This window comes from Apus apus, chromosome 3 (assembly GCF_020740795.1).
Source record: "Apus apus isolate bApuApu2 chromosome 3, bApuApu2.pri.cur, whole genome shotgun sequence".
In the NCBI taxonomy this organism is placed as follows: domain Eukaryota; kingdom Metazoa; phylum Chordata; class Aves; order Apodiformes; family Apodidae; genus Apus; species Apus apus.
The window spans coordinates 23,915,052-23,928,995 of record NC_067284.1 but is presented as its reverse complement, the minus strand read 5'-3'; positions in this window follow the sequence as shown (position 1 = coordinate 23,928,995).

Below are 13,944 nucleotides of genomic sequence, written 5' to 3'. Positions count from 1 at the left end.
TAAACAACATGCTGTATAAGGTTTTGATTAGTTGTCAGTCTAATGTTGAAACTTTGCAATTAGATATAGAAGAATACATGTCTTGACATCTGGTACATGACAGTATTAATAACTCATAAAAAACTCCCTATCTAAATTCCTATATATTTAGAAACTGTTTCAGATAACGAACAGAAATGCGTATGAACTTCGGCAGAGTTTGAAACTTCCCAATATTAACTAAACAGCACAGGATCCTTTTGCAATTTATATTGATTATCCTTCAGGGGTTTCCCACAATCAGATCCTAAATGTTACTGACATTATTTAACAGATGAACAGTGATTATGCCCTTTGAGATGGCTTTAAGGGGAAATTAATTTTAAAATTAGAATGGCTATCAAGCAAATGAAGGAAATCAGGTGCTTTCACACTATGCTTACCTTTTTATCTATCCTATTGTTATAGAAACATCACCCATCTGCTAAATGATAACAAATCACACCCTGAAGATTGTTTTCCTATGCTATTGAAAGTGCTGTCAAGCCTGGTAACATTCTATGAATGGAAATTTTTGTTTGCATAGGGATACCCAGCAGGCATTGAATTCCTGAAGGCAATTGCTCTGCTGAGTGGTCTGAGACACATGAAGACACTTGAGTCACAGGGAGCTGCCTCTACATCTGATTTCAGTCGGTGATTTTGATAAGGCAGAGAGGCACCTCCTTAAAATCACAGCACACCCCTTGGCAAGGCCATGTTTCCCCACCTCTGGAGTTTGCTCATCGTTGTTAGGAGGTCTGAAAAATTTGTGACACTTACCATAATAAGGATCTTAATTTCATTTTATTTCAGAATCATGCATCATGAAAATGTTTTTACAAAGCCCTATAATAACATTAAATAACAGTATGTGCATAATCATGGTATAACTAATTGAAAAAGCATTTGAAAATCTCACCTAAAGAGCACAATTGCTTGAGAACCAAAAGCTGAAGGCAGCCAGGCTGCAAAATGAAGTTGGAGCAGAGGGAAAGATTTTGCCAGTGTGGTATTTAAAGACTTCAAATTACATGAGAAGTAGAGCATATGGGCATCCTCCTGAATGCCATCTTCAGAGAAGTAAGATACCTCTGTATCAGCGGGTACTAGGCAAGCATGAAGAAGAATGACAAGGGGATTATTTTCCAGTAGTTGCAGAAATCAAGGGAAGTTACTAGACTGAGAGCAAGCCAGAAGAAAAGGAGCTACACATCTAGGAAAGAGAGACAGAGGTTTGTTTGTAAATCTTTTCTGCTTAATGTTTTACTAGAGGCATGAGAGGAGCTTGCACCTGGGCACTTAATGCTGGATCTGCAATTTGGTAACTGTTTTCTATATGAACTACTGGCTTACATCTTTGCACCTATTTCTCACTGCAAGGATTAAGCTTATAGCAGGATGGAGACTGTGTCTTTGCCTAAGATAACACAAGGGTGCTGAGGGAGCTGGTGGAGGTCATTGCTAGTCCACTCTCCATCATCTTCGGTAAGTCATGGGTAACAGGAGAGGTGCCTGAGGACTGGAGGACAGCAAATGTCACTCCAGTCTACAAGAAGGGCAAGAAGGAGGACCCGGGTAACTATAGACCGGTCAGCCTCACCTCCATCCCTGGAAAGGTGATGGAACAACTTGTCCTTGGCACTATCTCTAGACATATCAAGGAGATGGGGGTCATCAAGAGCAGTCAATATGGTTTTACCAAGGGTAAGTCATGTTTGACTAACCTCATAGCCTTCTATGAGGAAATTACTAGGTGGATAGATGATGGTAGAGCGGTAGATGTGGTCTATCTTGATTTCAGTAAAGCATTTGACACCGTCTCCCACAGCATCCTTGTAGATAAGTTGATCAAGTATGGGTTTGATGATCAGGCAGTGAGGTGGATCAAGAACTGGTTGAAAGGAAGAAGTCAGAGAGTTGTAGTCAATGGGGCAGAATCTAGTTGGAGGCCTGTGACTAGTGGAGTCCCTCAGGGGTCGGTACTTGGACCGGTGTTGTTCAATATCTTCATCAACGACCTGGATGAGGGCACAGAATGTACCCTCAGCAAGTTTGCTGATGACACCAAACTGGGAGGAGTGGCTGACACACCAGAAGGCTGTGCTGCCATTCAGAGAGACTTAGACAGGCTGGAGACTTGGGCGGGGAAAAACCTGATGAAGTTTAACAAGAGCAAGTGTAGAGTTTTGCATTTGGGGAAGAAAAACGCCATGCACCAGTACAGGTTGGGGGCTGACCTGCTGGAGAGCAGTGTAGGTGAAAGGGACCTGGGGGTCATGGTAGACAGGAGGATGACCATGAGTCAGCAGTGTGCCTTTGTGGCTAAGAAGGCCAATGGCATCCTGGGGTGTATTAGAAAGGGTGTGGTTAGTAGGTCAAGAGAGGTTCTCCTCCCCCTCTATTCTGCATTGGTGAGGCTGCATCTGCAGTATTGTGTCCAGTTCTGGGCCCCTCAGTTCAAGAAGGACAGGGATCTGCTTGAGAGAGTCCAGCGCAGAGCTACAAAGATGATTAAGGGAGTAGAACATCTCCCTTATGAGGAGAGGCTGAGGGAGCTGGGTCTCTTTAGTTTGGAGAAAAGGAGACTGAGGGGTGACCTCATCACTGTTTACAAATACGTAAAGGATGAGTGTCAAGAAGATGGAGTTAAGCTTTTTTCAGTGATGACCAGTGATAGGACAAGGGGTAATGGATGCAAATTGGAGCATAGGAGGTTTAAGGTGAATATCAGAAAATTTTTTTTTACTGTGAGAGTGACAGAGCACTGGAACAGGCTGCCCAGAGAGGTTGTGGAGTCTCCTTCACTGGAGACATTCAAAACCCACCTGGATGCCTTCCTGTGTGATGTGCTCTGGGTGACCCTGCTCTGGCAGGGGGGTTGGACTAGATGATCTTTCGAGGTCCCTTCCAACCCCTAGGATTCTGTGATTCTATGAAACTGTGAATACCATTGCTTTATTCTGAAGCACTCCTATGTCTCTTCAGCCAAGATATATCAATATGCAGTTACCATATTTCTTTCCAGACAAATTTAATGTGGGGACTTTCAGCTGCTGAAGTTTTCTTGATGTTTAACTCCTGGTCTCATGTGCTGTTCAGCAGTCACTCAGAGCCAAGGAGGTTGGCAGACGTCAGCAAGTGAGTGCTGTGTAGCAGGAACCTCTGCTTCATATAGCAGCAACTTGTTGTCAGGTGATATCAAAGGCAGAATTAATGCACTTGAAGGGAATCAGTTTTCTCTTTTCTTTTTAACTGTATCTGTCAAATAGACATCCTGTATTACTTACATCTGTGAATGTTCTTACTTCATCTATAACACTTTATCACTATGTCTGGAAATCTTGATCATGCAGCAGCACCACTCAAAGCTCTTCCTGAAGAAGGCAGCTGAGGGAGAAGCTTGAGGCAGGAGGTCAGACTTTGCTCATCACTGAAATCCTCAGTGTTTTTACATTTTCAGGGGTGATTCTAGCCATAGATTGCATCAGGCTGTGTATGAAATAATTTAGGGTTATCTGGAGGTTTCATTCAGCTGTGCCGACAGTGATAGCCACATAAACACAGAGATAGGAACTCATGCGTTTGAACTACTGCCTTAATCTAAGCATACCTTCATTTCTATTGCAAAACTCTGAAAATTGTCTTATTTTCTTTTTCTCTACAGCAAAACCAGCACAAAAATTCTGATTTAGTGCATTATATTTATCAAATAATGATACACAACACAATGTTTATCAAATAAAAAAATATTGAGAACTTATGTATAAAAGACAAATACGTCCTAGTGTGCTGTAATTCCAACAGCAGAGGCTTTACTCCAGCAGGGACTCATCTGAAAAAAGAGTTAAACTAGTAGTCTTTGGAAGATAAAATCTTGATAAATAGGGCACATTTAGGTGAAGATGTTAAGAAAAGCCTGTGATTTAAGCCCAAGAACCCATGCTGAGGATGGGAAGGCAAGATGTTTGAATAGTTCAGATTGGTGCCCCAGGACATTATCATATATGTGTGGCTTTTAAAGCTACTTGCAATTTCCTCTGCATGAGATACCCTGAGTTTTCATGTGTCAACACAGCTCCAGGGAGAGCTAAAGGCTCTTTGAGATGTGTGTGCAGTGCAGAGAGCAGGGATCACACTAATTGGCATGGCAATAGCTACAGTACATGGATGCCTGGATCTGTGTGGCTGGATAAATGCAGTAAGTATTTTGTCTCCATAGCACTCTCTTGGGTCTAGAGCTACTATTAAAGAGAGCTAAATCCCAATGACAGGTAATTCAGGTAGTCAGGGTGTTCAGAATGGCATAAATCTCAGGAAAGAATAAAATTTTCATTGTAAAGGTAGGATGTTCATTTAGTCTAAAACCATGAAGGTATCTCTAGAGAACATGTGAATGTGCTTTGCTGAGAACACTGACTGGATAAGATAAGACTGTATAATCACTTCTTCCTGTAATTTATATATTTTTCTTAAAGACTCATTATTCATGAATTAATCTATAGCCAGATGCTAAGAACTATACATTTTCTCACTACACAGCTCTGCAAAAGTATCACACTCTTCAGTATCAGCAGTGATGCCCTCTTTCACACAAGAGGAGAAGGGAAAGGGGAAAGATATCATGCATATAATATTTGTTCCTGTGTGTTCTTGAATAAAAATATCTGAAATCTAGTGGTGTCATAATGACAGATATTTGTCCTGGTTTATTTTACTCAGCAGCCTTCTTCCCCCTCTGCAAACAGGTGCAGAAACCCAGAGGAGTAGTGTTGGTATCCTAAGTGTGCATCAAGATCTCTGCCTAGGTTTTAACGAAACTGACATTCTGACTGCAGTCTTAGCCGAACTGGGCAAAAGCATTGCTTTTTCTTTCTAGTAATTTTTAAAAAAATCTCCCTCTTTCTTTAAGTCCTTGAAACAGTTTTGCTCAGTGCTACTGCTAAGTGCTCACACCATTCTGAAAGGATTCAGTTGCATTGTCGAGGAAGCATTTAGGATGCTGTGAAGATATGGCCTTAGAGCAGTGCCAGTCTAGACAATAGTGCTTGTCTTTATTCAGAAGGCACAAACTCTATGAGAACCAGGTGTAACAATCTCTGTAGGCCTGTGTACATCTACACATATGAATGCTATCTCCAGAAAAATACTCTGAAGAGGTATTTAAGTGTTTATATCATCAAAGAAGATGATGTCTTTTTTTATGACTTTTTTGGGAGGAAAAAAAAAAAAATTTGCTTTCGTATTTTATTTCCACTGGGGCAGAACATAGTAAATTTCTATATATATTTGGTATTTTTCAATTGTGATGCAACTCCTAAAAAACCACAGTACCACTATAGCAGGATGGCACAAGTTAAGTCAAATAGTAATCGCTGAAAAATAAAACTGTTCCTGACTCTTCACGAAACAAATGTCCTTTAATTTTTCCTTAATCTCTCAGTTTTCATAGAATCATAGAATATCTCAAGTTAGAAGGTACCCATAAAATCATAAGATAGTTTGTGTTGGAAGGGACCTTAAAGATCACCTAGGTCCAACACCCCTGCCATGGACAGGGACACTTCCCACTAGACCAGGTTGCTCCAGGCCACATCCAACCTGGCCTTGAACACTTTCAGGGAAGGGGCATCCGCAGCTTCTCCGGGCAACCTGTGTCAATGTCTTACCACTCTCACAGTAAAGAATTTCTTCCTCATGTCTAATCTAAATCTATCCTCTTCCAATTTAAAGCCATTGCCACTCATGCTATCACTAAATGCCCTTATAAAAAATCCCTCTCCAGCTTTCCTGTAGCCCTTCAGGCACTGGAAGGCTGCTACAGGGTTTCCCCAGCACCTTCTCTTCTCCAGGCTGAACAGCCCAAACTCTCTCAGCCTGTCTTCACAGGAGAGCTGCTCCAGTCCTCTGATCATCTTTGTAGCTCTCATCTGGACTCAGTGCAATAGCTCTATGATGATCCATAAAGATCATAAAATCCAACTCCCTGCTTCCTACAGGACTACCTAAAACGGTAGAACTTACTTACTTACTTACTTACTTACTTAGAACAGTGTCTCTGAACAAGCATCTAAGAACAGCTGCTTCTTGAACTCTGACATGCTTGGTGCCTGGACTTTTTCCCTGGGAAATCTCTTCCAGTGAATGACTGCTCTCTCAGTGAAGAACCTTTTCCTGATGTCCAGTCTGAACTTACCCTGATGTAGCTTCATTCCATTTCCTTCTGTAGTGTCGCTGGTCACCAGATAAAGGAGATCAGCAGCCTCCCCTTCTGCTGCCCTGCTTGAGGACACTGTAGGCTGTGATGAGGTCACCCCTCAGACTTCTCTTCTACAAATCAAACAAACTACATGATCTTAGGTGCTCCTAAGTCTTGCCCTCCAGGCCTTTCACCATCTTGGTCACCCTCCTGAGGAGTTTTGCTAATCAGTGGTTATTTTTATGGCAGAAGTCTACTATCTTGGCAGAAGGCAGTTACCAAATGTGTTTCTTACTGGTAGGAGGTAAAAAATATTTTAAAGAGTACTACTTTTGCCTATGGAAAAAACATGAAGACCAGGATATATTGGCTGTTAAGTTACTTTTAAAGAAAATATCCCTTCCCAAATAAATTCCTTCCCACTGCAGTCCATATGTTTTTCTCTTCTACTTTAAGTGAAGTAGGCTTCCCTGGGTATGGATCTGTATCACTAAGGCCAAACTATAATCCACTTCCCCCACCCCCAGGATTAGGTAGCTGGTACAGATGCAGGAAAACTTTGGACCATTCAAAGAGTCAGTGAGGTAAGCAAGGAATCAGCATTTTCTTTCTGTTAATTTATTTTCCAGGTCTAGCACTCACCCAAACACGGCAGGATGAAGCACTGTTTTTGCTCAGGGACTAAGCCAGGACAACCTGCCCCTGGGTGGAGTACCCCTTTGAGGTGCGAGTGGGAGCCCCTTCTTTCATGTTTGTTGCACTGATCTAGGCTCCAGGTCTGTAGTGTTAAAGCACCATTTGAAGTTTGAGAGCTGCTGCATCAGCCAGTGTAGAGAGGTAACAGATGCAGAGGCATCCCAAGCCATGTATTGTCTTGTTCAGAAGTTCTTTCTTTATTCAAATACAGCTGTTTTTACAAACCATCTGTTTTTAATACACAGAGAAATTCTCTGTGAGTTATCAGTTGTCTTTTTTCACAGTGCTGTGTCTATTGCTGCTGTAGTCCGAAACAAACAGGCTGTCTGTAGGATAACTTAGTCATCATTGATGCATTCAATACCAGGCATGCAGGTAAGGTTTTTTGAAAGTGCTTAAGAAAGCTGCAAGTCAAGTTCTGTTGATGCACAGGAAGGTTGGGTGAATTATTTCTCAGTGCTTATGAAAAGCCCTGTTATGGGTTTTAGAAAGCTGATTTATGTCCATAAAACTCCATTGTTTGCAGACACAATGTGACTTTAAAGATTATCTTAATGAAGTCTAGCTGGAACCTAAAATCAATGTTTCACTCATCTTTAAAAGAGCCTTTGCTTTCTAAAAGGCAGAAAAAATAGTGGCAACAATAGCAAAGCAAGAGATTCTGCCTAAGGTCACACACTTCATCCACTAACCATATGATACCACTCTTTTTCTTAACTTTGCACTTTACAGTGTGCTTTTTTTCTATATGAACAAATTGGAACATGATTTCCAGCTCATAATTAAGAACTTGATTTAAAGTTAGCGGCACACAATTTTGTGTATGAATTTACATACGAGTTCTCTTATTAGTGATGGAAACTTACACATGGTTTTTCCAAAGTCAGCTATGTGAGTTCACCTCTCAGATCTCTTGTGACCCACTAGAAGGGTCTTTTTCTGCAGAAGATGACAGGTAATTATGTGTTGTGTGTTCATATGAAGAGGTGTATGTAGGACTGGTTAGAACAAAGGATAGTAAAGGATGTGAGACTGACTCTTTGAACAGTACTGTGCATAGAAATACATGGAGGCATTTATACATCCATTTGTGGATTATATATAATCCCTGTTTACCAGCTGCACACAGAGTACATGCTTTCTGTTTATTCCCATTTAGACTTTGCTGGGCATAGTTGACTGGTATGTGTTAGATTCCTCCACCTATTTACTAGTGCTCTTGCCAAATACATGCTGTTTAAACCCATGCTCATGCCTGCTTTTACAAAGTCTTGTACCCAGAAGGGCAGATTGATTTCAACACACTGTACATTCATCTAAACTGTATGAGGCTGGGAGAGAAGATGAATGTGCATGCAGAATCTGTAGCAATTCATAAGGTCCTGACTGAGATCTAAGAGGCTGGAAACTCATTATATGAGCCTAAAGCAAAAATAAATTGTCTAAGATTATAACCATTTAGAAATAATCTTTTCATGCAGGATTCCCTTTTCCAGGTGAAATGAAACTTCTCACAAAATGAATTGTACAGAGTCAGTTCAAAACAAGAGCAATATTTCCTGAGCCTAGTGTAGCATTTTGTTCTCTTTCCAGTTCTTGTGTTAAATATTGTAAAGCTGTGATGTGTTTTAAAAAAATTACTTATAGCTACATTTTCACTCTCTTTAGACTCCACAGAGGCACAGGCATTAGATTTCAAGCTGAGATTTCTATATATAGAAAGCCAGTAAGTTTCATTAGCAGTTTCTCCAGGCTTGCTGTAATTCTGTCTGAGCTGAATGGAACTGAAAGAAGGAAGTCACCTCATTAATTAGTTTCTTTAGATGTGCCATTGTTTAAAATGGCACAGATTTGCTGGGCTTTATTTAGCTTAACCGTAGCTGGCACTTAATCTGGCTGTAATGGGAAGACAATAATCAATGTCATATCTCAAAGTAAAAGCAAAATTCACCCATTGCATTCTCTAGGTGAAGTGTTTTGCTAAATGCTACGCTTAAATAGCTGTAAGTCAGATGTCAAAGAATCATGAAATTGATGCAAATCATAAATAAATAAAAAGTTGGGGGTTTTTTGTCAGTTTCAAGAACTTTTGTTTTATCTACAGACCACATACTTCAAACTCTTTTTCTCTAAATATGTGAGATTTGCAATCCCTTTGGAAATGGTAAAATTAATCTGAAACTCTCCTTTATTCATCTGACATCAGGAACATAAAATGCTTGGTAAGTCTCCAAAGATGGAGATGTGAAATTTAAAATTTAAAATATATAACACTCTGTGTCTAATAATGATATATGCATTTATTATCCACATATTTAATCCTCAGATTCAGTAAATATAGTATTATGAATGTTAGTGAATTTGGTGTGTTTGTTAGGAAATACTATACAGCAGGTCACTAACCATCTCCTCTTGCGTTATGGGGGCTTCAAACTGCTCCCCATCCCTGTCTTCCAGCTCACAGGACTGGGTACCCAGCAAACAACTGGTCCTCCTACTAAAGACTGAGGTGAAGAAGGCATAAAGTACCTCAGCCTGCCCCTCAGCCCTGGTCACTATGTTTCCCCCTGCATCCATACTCATTATTATGTATATATTTTAACTTTCAAAATTCTTAGTTAGGAACATAAATTGAAAGTCCTGAAGCATGAGGAAAAGTTTCATGAGAACAGCTGTACTGGGTCAGATGGATTTTGCCTCTGATAATGGCAATATTATGTGCCATAGAGGGATATATAGAGATATATAAATATTTATGTATACATATTTTTGAGAGTGGACTGTCTAAGTATTCAATAATCCCAAATGGATTTCTTCATTCTGACTGATTAAATGTACCTAGTTACTAAATGCCCATTATATAAACTTCAGAATACCTTGAAGGTACTTTAAAGTGTTGATTAATTCATCTTCACAAGGGACAGAAACATGAATGGTATTTTTAAAATTGAGGAAAAATTGAAAATTGAAGAAAAGTAACTCATGTCCTTCCATGCAGAAATTTGGTAGAAAATGCATGCTTCTGTTGTATTGATACAGGAGAACACACTGTCAGTAGAACACCCTTGGAATTGATCTGGCAACTAGAGAAAAATTAGTCAGACCTTACTATGAATCTTTGGGTTTTTCTATTATTACTGTTTTCTTAAGTAGTTCTTACTTCACTAAAACACCTTTCTCCTGATGCTGATTTTTACCCTGGTATCCTAAGAAGTGAGTTCAACTCATTCCTTAATAACTTATTGTCAGCTGCAACCTTATTCAGTGGTAGAAGACTCACCGATGTTTTCATGAAATACACAGGAACTTAATCCAGAGATGCAAGCACAAGAAAACCTTATTTTTCTCCCTGCTAGGGATGAAACACCTCTTACTGCACAATGGATAAGCCACACCATGGAAAATGCCTCAGGATCTTTCACTGAGCATTTGGTGGTCCTCACACATACTTTAAGAACAAGGACTTTAAGAAACAAACAAACAGAAAAAAGTCCTTAGCTCTGTTGTTCTCCCCCAGTCCATCTGCAGAGATGAAGAGATATTTTGCAGTTTCTGAAGACAGAGCATGTGGCTAAGACACAGCTCACTGAGGTGCTACCTGGCATGCTAGCATTTGCATTTAAATAATAAATCACAGTGTAGGAATGCTGTGGACAAAAGCCTGTTGCTGGGTTAAGCCAAATCAGCTGCCTTCTTCCCCCTCATAATACTATTTCAATCACTTCCCATCCTACCAATTGGGCATTTGCAGAAAAATCCCAGAGCCATTATAGTAACCTGGGCAAAGTTATGTTCAGTAGACTCCTCTCAAATGTCATTTGCTTTTTCAAGCCATGCACAGCTTCAGTCACAGTGTCCCTTTTAAAAACTCTGTTAATCCATTTCCATATAGTTACTCTTGTTGGGTTTTTCCCCAACCTCCCTTAGTTCAGAGTTCACCAGGCCGATCACTCTCTGCTAAGAAAGTCTGGTTGTGCAGTAAAAAATTGCACCTCTGAACTGAACTGCTGACTGCCACTGTGAGCAATAATATTGATTTCCGTTCATTCTTGTATTACAGTTATTAACCTAGTGAGGCAGTTTCTAGGGATACCAGATATTCAAGTCTCCCTCCCTCTTTCTTTGTGCCAATGTACCTCACCAGGATAGGAGCAGTGAGCAGAAGACTCCTGGAGAGCACCCTAAAGAGCTGTAAAGAGTTATAAAGAGCTCCTAAGCTAACCTGGGCATCCTGCACACCTTGGCTGCCCTGTGGAGTACTGTTGAGTAACACCTTCCCCTTTTGATCATCTATAAATCAGCATCCTGCAAGCCCCTTTATGACAAGTATAAAGGATATTGTTGTAAAAATTAAATACAGGCAGTTGTCAAGAGTGCATGGGAGATGGCAGCACATCTTTCCTCTGCTCAGCTTGTGGCTCCCATTAATGGGGCAGGGAGAAGGTGGGCTGCTGTATGCTCTGAAGGCATGCCTTGTGTGCCCAGACAGGCTGGGCAGCCCTTCTCTGGCCAACTCCAGAAAGGCCAAAGGTCTGTCCTCTGAGAGGAGCCCAGCCAGCCAGCAACACGATTAAATGCTGCCCTTGCAGGGAATTGGTCAGAGGTCTAGGGGTTCAGTACCCCTAATTGTATTAAAAGCAATAAAAGTTGCTCTCTCTGTTCTTACAATGGGGAATTTGGCTCTGATGCTCCACTTTCCAGTAATGAGTATTACAAAAGATAAATGTTTTCATGAGAGCATCTTCCCCTCACACCCTCCTTCATTTATAGTAACAATTATATAATTCCTTTAGAAAGAATGTCTTTGACAACCAATTTTAAAAATACATATTTCTCAGTATAATTTATAACTGATAAAGTCAATAAGAGATGTAAGCACACTAAGGAGGGATCATTCTGTACATACTCTGTATCTTATTCTTCCTCTTAGTGCACTGTACTAATTCGTGCCGGAGACAAGATGCTGCATTAGGCAATTTGCTGGGTCCATTAAGAGCATTAAAAAGTAGCATATGGGATAGCTGAATGATCTTCCTTTATGCATTTCCTGTGGCTAAAAGAAACATATGCAGTCACCCTAAGCACCATTTTCTTTTTATACCTATTAAAGCTGCATTATTCTTATGAATAAAACATGATTGGGAAAACTTCATTGACTTGGATTATACCATTTTCTGCAGAATGAAACACAAGTCAAATTATGTCAGTGAATAATAGTCTAAAGGTTTTGAACAAATGTGAATCATTATTCTTCCTAACTTAAAAGAAAATGCATCAAGTTCTTTGTTTCCGTAATGAAATTGCCATGAGGACAAACACATTAGAGATAGAGAAACAGAATTCACATTCAAAAAGCAGTAGCTGCCTGCATACTATTGAGATAAGGAAACAATATGTTTCCAGCTGAGTGACCACACTTCTTTGTGACCCATTAAGCAAGCAGAATTTACAGCTCATTCCAGCCTACATGTAATTCCAGTGGAAAAAATCAAGCAAAGCAGGATCTCAAAACTGAGGAGTCACAGATGTCCTTAGCACAGGAACAAACTCAAATGGGACTGACAATAATAGAGAATATTGCTTTAGAACTAAAAGATGTATAATTCAAGGGACAGTCTTTCTGAGAACATTTGGGATTGCAGAATGATTCATGAGTTACACTATAAACAGCAAATGTTATCAAACTTTTGGAAGCACAAACTGGTCTGAGCTAAAAAGACAAAACTGAGCAGCTGGGAATATGTGCCGGAGACCCAGAAATAAGTGCTGGATTTGAAAAGATGCACAAGATACCTGTCAAGTGCACAAATCTTAGTGGAAAAGTAATGCAGGAAATCAGTATTTCCTGTAATTACAATAGTTATTCAGTGTAGCCTACTGGTATTAACCTGTGCACTTGTTTTTTTGTGGGGGTTTTTGTTTTTTTTTTTTTCCCTTAATAGAATTTTGATCAGAACCACAGAAAATAAGCTGAGAATCAGAAAGTCCATCTTATTTTTCTTCCCCCATTTGAAGAAAGACTGGCTGTATCTAAGCTATTCCTGACAGATTCCTAGTCAGTTCTTAAAACCTGCAGAGGAAGATGTTGCACATTATCTCTAAGCAATCTACTCAGTCTACTCTGGTACTTACCTGCCTTTCCCATTAGAGGCTTTTCCACCTGCCTGATGTACACCTCCATTGCTGCAATTCTAGTCCATAATACTTGTCTCATTCACATTAGACTCAAAAAAGTTTTATTCCCTTCCTTTTCTTTATATACTTTCCCCCTAGCAGCTTTTTAAGCTTCTTGTAATTTTTCCTCACAGTTTTCTCTTGACAAACCAAATCACATTTTCATGTTTCTACATTTACTGTATCTCTGATAATTAATTTTTGACAGGTAACATTCACAATTGGAAACAGTAGTCCTGGGAAGACCACATAGAGGCTGCGTGGATCAGAACTCTTACTGCCTGTGATTGACTATAAACAATTTAGTTTTTATCTTCCAGTATTTCAGTGACATTATTTATTTGCGTTGATAATACATGCTGCTGATTGTTATGTGTAACTGACCCTTGACTGTCGCTATTTCCTACCTAGAACTGGTATTTCTTATCTTTTAAAAATTGTTTTTCTGAAAGTTTCTCCCATTTGTCAGGATGTTTCATTCTCATCTCCCTCTTTGAGTAAGCTTACAGTTCCTTACTACTTCGTGCACATTTAATGCATAGTCTTTTGTTCAGGCCCCTAATTAAAATATTTAAGGTTATGGAACACACAAAGTCCTCCTATAGTATTTAGCTCATCTTTTTAACTTTTGACCTCTTGAAAAATTTTTCCTCAATTGCCCATCCATTTTGTGGTAAGCTAATAATGAGTGTACTTTTGGGGAAAGTAACTATCCTGTTGGACAGAGTCAAAAGTCCTATTCAATTCAAAACATCTGTTTTCACCTAACTACTGGGTTTGTTGTCATGTAATGGAAATTGAATTGGTTGAAAAGGATTTCTTTTTTACTGATTACTGCTTATCATTTTGGTATCTTC